The 4740-nt window shown below is 45.9% G+C and overlaps 1 non-coding gene across 1 annotated transcript; it reads left to right on the top strand.

The window, feature by feature from the left end:
* The first annotated feature begins 4269 nt into the window (after positions 1-4269).
* trnaq-cug (transfer RNA glutamine (anticodon CUG)) lies at positions 4270-4341 on the top strand. The gene has a single exon. It is a non-coding gene; the product is annotated as a tRNA-Gln (tRNA).
* The last annotated feature ends 399 nt before the right edge of the window (positions 4342-4740 follow it).

Below are 4740 nucleotides of genomic sequence, written 5' to 3'. Positions count from 1 at the left end.
CCTGGCATTCAGGTCTCCACAGATCAGTACACTTCCCTGGGCCTGAAAGTAACTAACCTCATCTTCGAGAATGGAGAAACTGTCTTCATTAAAATAAGGGGATTGTGATGGGGGGATATATGCTGCACACAGGAATACATCTTTATCTGTGGTGATAAGGTCTTTTTTGATTTTGAGCCAAATTGAAAATTCTCCTTTTTTGATTAATTCAATGTATTGTACAAGGTTTGCCTTATACCAGATCAGCATTCCCCCTGAATCCCTTCCTTGTGTTACTCCCTTTAGTTTGGTGGACGGGGACATTATCTCTATGTAGCCTGAGGGACAACCAGTGGAGACATCTCCTCTACACCAAGTCTCTTGCAGTATAAACACATCTGCATTTTCTAACTCTCTAATAAAGTCTGAGGTCCTGCTCTTAAGGCCAAGAGCAGAAGATCTCAGACCCTGAACATTCAAACAAGAGATGACAAAAGATTTAGATTTCATTTAAAACTCAAAAGGCTGCATTTGGTGATCAAAATGAGACAAACTACTAAGTCAAAGAAAATAATTTAAGAGTATCTACATGACATATTATAAAAGGTAACAAATCAATAACTGGTATATTAAATAATCAATACTTATGTACAATGTAAATGTCCTTTTTTTTTTTTTTAAACTGTATGAGAACAAGAAATACTCTAATAATAATAATTCATACAGTGTCTATTGTGGTACCTGTCCAATCAGATGAGAGCAAAGCAGGCTGAGCATCTGCTGAATGTCCTTCAGTTTATTGTGTGGGGGGGTGGTTAAGGTTGGACCACCTGGGCATAACTCAGTGGGCCAGGGTGTGGCTTTTGTCGCTGTGGTTGGGGTGGGGCCCCTAGGGACAGGAGTGACTGTGGTCTGGCTTGAGGGGGATCATGGTTGCCTTGGTGGGGTCTGATTTGGACATGATGTGGGTGGGGCTGAGGGTGGTCTTGTCTCCATTGTGTTGGTCTGGATGTTGGTTGAGGATGTCTTGGTGTTCTGTGGGGGTTGTGGGCTGATGTGCTCTTTCTGCGGGCCGTGGATTGGTCTCTGTTGAGAGCGACGCTTTTCAGTGTTTGGGCGAAGATGGGGACTGTGCTTTTAAACAGATGGACGTGGTCGTAGAGACAGCTGATGTCCAGGGTGGGGTGGTGGGCTAGGTGGACATTGGGTCTCCGTGCACAGTCTCTGGACAGGCTGCTGTTGATCCTGTGGATGGTGTCAGGGTGGAAGTCTTTCCTTGGGAGCAGAGTGGATATGACCACTCTGCTGTTGGGGAAGGTGGTGGAGGCTTTCTCTGTCACTCTCTTGAGTGACTCTGACACCCTCTCCTGCTGGCTCCGCAGATCATTGGTGCCAGTGTGGATGATGATGTGACTCGGAGATCCAAGCCGCTCCTCTGACAGCAGGTCTATGGCTTGGTGGGTGTTTGGACACCAGATTTTAGCCACTTTGTGGGTGGGGAAAAGTTTCTTTTCATTAAGGAATTTTCCATTGGAGTCGATGAGGAGGACAATGTCTGTCTTCTCTCTCTGTTGTGCTGGTCTGGTGGAATGAGGGGAGGTGCTGGTCTGTGGGCTGGATGTGGAGCTGGGGGTGGAGGTAGGTTCTTGGATTGGTGGGTCCTGGCTGCTCACAGGGTCCTGGTTGTGGTCTAGTTTTTCATCCAGGTCCTGTGTAGCTCCACCTCTCTCCTGAAGCTGTTCTGACAGAGTGGTGAGTGCTCTGCTGTGCTCCTCTCTCTCTCCTCTGAGCTCCTTCACCTCCTTTGACAGAGAGGTAAGTTCTCTCCTGTGCTCCTCTCTCTCTCCTCTGAGCTCCTCCACCTCCTTTGACAGAGAGGTAAGTTCTCTCCTGTGCTCCTCTCTCTCTCCTCTGAGCTCCTCCACCTCCTTTGACAGAGAGGTAAGCTCTCTCCTGTGCTCCTCTCTCTCTCCTCTGAGCTCCTTCACCTCCTCTGTCAGAGCTGTCAGTGCTGCTAGACGCTGCTCTCTGTCCTGATGCAGCTCTCTGATCTCAGTCCTGAGCAGGCTCAGCTCTCTCCTGCAGCTGTCCCTGTCCTGCCTCAGCATGCCCAGCTCTGTGCTGATGGTGCAGGGATCAGGCTGAGCTGTGGTGGGCTGGCATGGCTGTTGGCTGATCAGCTCTCTCAGTTGTACTAGTTCTCTCTCCAGCTCTGTGAATTTCACCTTCAGTTCGGTGATGGTGCGGTTCAGCTGGGGGTCCTGGACCTGCTCTGGGCTGGTGGGCTCCTTCTCTTCAGGGGGCTGCTCAGTAGTTAGGCAGCTGGGAGCTGGGACCTGGGAACTGTCAGTGGAGCTAGATCTCTCCTGCTGGGCTCTTTCCTTTATAAGGAGGAAGTCCATCTCAAACAGTTTGAGGTTCCCCTGCACCATGATAGTCCCATTCTTGTATAAGTTTACTGTCATCATGAAAGTATCTGAATCCTCTGCTTCTTTTATTTTTATTTTCCAGCCGTTACAGATCCCCTCTTTTTTGACAGAGGGGTAGTGGGCACTGATGGCAGAGTGCCATGCTAGCGGCTGGTCTGTGAAGAGGATCAGGTTGCTGACCTCCCCGGTCTTGTAAAGATCAGAAAACAGGGTTTCTGGTCTTTCTTTTAGCAGTTTTTGTTTAAATGCCTTCCTGGCAGTCTCATTGGTTACATCAGGAGGATAGAGGAGAGGAACAGCCTCTGTACAGCCTTTGGTGGATTCCATCAGGCTCTGCTGCTGTTGAACTGCTGCTATTTAAATTCCTTGGCAACAGTTGCTAAGGGTCTTGTTTACAGCTAGCTGTGTTATGCTAGCTTAAGTTTATTTAGTGTTCAGCAATTTTTTGTTTCCTCTTTTTAAATGTTATATTTTCTTTCTGATGGTTTCACTCACTTGCGTCTTCAGCTGTTTTCCTCCTCTTTGCTTGACCTTTTTTTGTTGTTGCTGGTTGGACAGTTAGGCTAACTGTCAGTTTGGCAGTTGGTTCCGTTGTTTTCCAGTCTATCACTGTTTTCTGAGGTTTTTGCTGTTTTTTTTCCTTCTTGGTAGATTTTTTTTTAAAAACAATGGTTTTCTCTTCTGTTTTCTTCCAGCTCTTAGAAGAACAGTAGTTTATCTCACTTTAAAACATCCAAAAAAGCAAAAATATTCAGGAGCTCATGTTCATGCTCATCTTCATGCTCTCTCTCTCTGTCTCTCTCTCTGTCTCATTGTGTCATATGGATTACTGTTAATTTATTATGTTGATCTGTTCTGTACGACATCTATTGCACGTCTGTCCGTCCTGGAAGAGGGATCCCTCCTCAGTTGCTCTTCCTGAGGTTTCTACCGTTTTTTTCCCCGTTAAAGGGTTTTTTGGGGAGTTTTTCCTGATCAGCTGTGAGGGTCATAAGGACAGAGGGATGTCGTATGCTGTAAAGCCCTGTGAGGCAAATTGTGATTTGTGATATTGGGCTTTACAAATAAAATTGATTGATTGATTGACTGTGCATGGGGCCCTTCATGACACTGTGCATGGGGCCCTTCATGACACTGTGCATGGGGCCCATCATGACACTGTGCATGGGGCCCTTCATGACACTGTGCATGGGGCCCATCATGACACTGTGCATGGGGCCCTTCATGACACTGTGCATGGGGCCCATCATGACACTGTGCATGGGGCCCATCATGACACTGTGCATGGGGCCCATCATGACACTGTGCATGGGGCCCCTCATGACACTGTGCATGGGGCCCGTCCTGACTCCTGTACTGCAGTGGACACAACTATGAAAATAACAAGTAGAGAAGAAATGCAGACGTCAGTTGGCTGTGTTGAACCTAATCAGTGTGTGAAGTGATCAGGTCAATAAGAGCAACAGAGCTGATTTTAGGACCAAACTGTGGTTCAGAGAGTTTGAACTTTTCCCCTCTCTGCCTGCTTCACTCATATGAACTGGACATCCCAGAATAATCTCTGTAGGACTGTGATGATGGAAAGGGAAACAGCTGACGAGCCACAGAAGCTGTTGATCTGACTCTCTGCAGACAGTCTGATCTCTGGGGGGCGCTGTAGAGTCCTTCACCCTGACTGTGTATCAGCAGCAGCTCTCACTAACCTCCTGACAGTCAGATAGATGAGCTCAGTCTCCGAGCTCTCATCATATCAATTACATCAAGAGCTGAATGTGATGTCACACTATAAACACTAATAACGGAGGGAAATGTTCCCGCGCCTGTCTTTATATACTGCACACATGACTCATAAAGGCCACATGGTTCCATGGTGTAATGGTTAGCACTCTGGACTCTGAATCCAGTGATCCGAGTTCAAATCTCGGTGGAACCTGTGTGACTTTTTTTCTTTGCAGCTGAACTCAAGTTACAAACTGACCTGTGATCAGCTGATCTCTGCTCACGTGAGTGTTTCAGACAGCAAGGGAAATATATAAAATCATATATATAATATCTTCACTGACAGAGTTCATTTATTTCCTATTTCACAGCAGCAGGGGGCCTCCTTCACACACACACACACACACACACACAGGACATATATATACAAATCAGACTACAATATAATGATAATAATTATAATAATAATAATAATTAATATTAATATCAGTTATTTATCAATCAAGTATATCTCATCTTATTAATAACAATAACAATAACAATAATAATACCTCTTGAAAAGTTTGTCCTTATTTGTTGTCGCAGTATTTTTCACTGGTATCAATGTTAACGT

This window comes from Epinephelus lanceolatus, chromosome 2 (genome assembly GCF_041903045.1).
Source record: "Epinephelus lanceolatus isolate andai-2023 chromosome 2, ASM4190304v1, whole genome shotgun sequence".
NCBI lineage: Eukaryota > Metazoa > Chordata > Actinopteri > Perciformes > Serranidae > Epinephelus > Epinephelus lanceolatus.
This window is presented reverse-complemented; position numbering and strand designations above follow the sequence as displayed.